We start from the raw sequence: 467 nt of genomic DNA on the forward strand, positions 1-467 counted from the left end.
TTGAATAATTTTATATCTTCTCCTAGAACTAAAATTTCTGCAAAGTTATACCAAAATGCTGTTAAAATCTATGCATTGTATAAGAAACTAATTTATAGTATTTTAAGATTTAGTATTAAATTTTAAGATCATCCAACAAAATAAATTTTAATAACCAATAACCTTGAAAATTTGACCATGATAAAATTTATATGCTTTGTGTTTTTTAACAAACAACAAATTAGGACTGCAGTGTAAACAAAAATGTCATTTCTTTCACCAGCATTACTGAGAGAGACATCAGAAATGACTTTATCTTTAAGAATTTTTTAGCCAAGTAGTTAAAAAAAATTCAACCAAAGTTATTTTTTCACTAAGTGGTACAAAATAGAAAATGGACATTTGCTTCTGGCACTGTGACCTCCTCCAGGCCCCTGCCGTGTTACCCCGATACAATATATTTCTGGCACATGCTTGTGATATAACCA

The sequence above is a fragment of the Propithecus coquereli genome, unplaced genomic scaffold (genome assembly GCF_000956105.1).
Source record: "Propithecus coquereli isolate 6110/MARCELLA unplaced genomic scaffold, Pcoq_1.0 Scaffold1, whole genome shotgun sequence".
NCBI classification, from domain to species: domain Eukaryota; kingdom Metazoa; phylum Chordata; class Mammalia; order Primates; family Indriidae; genus Propithecus; species Propithecus coquereli.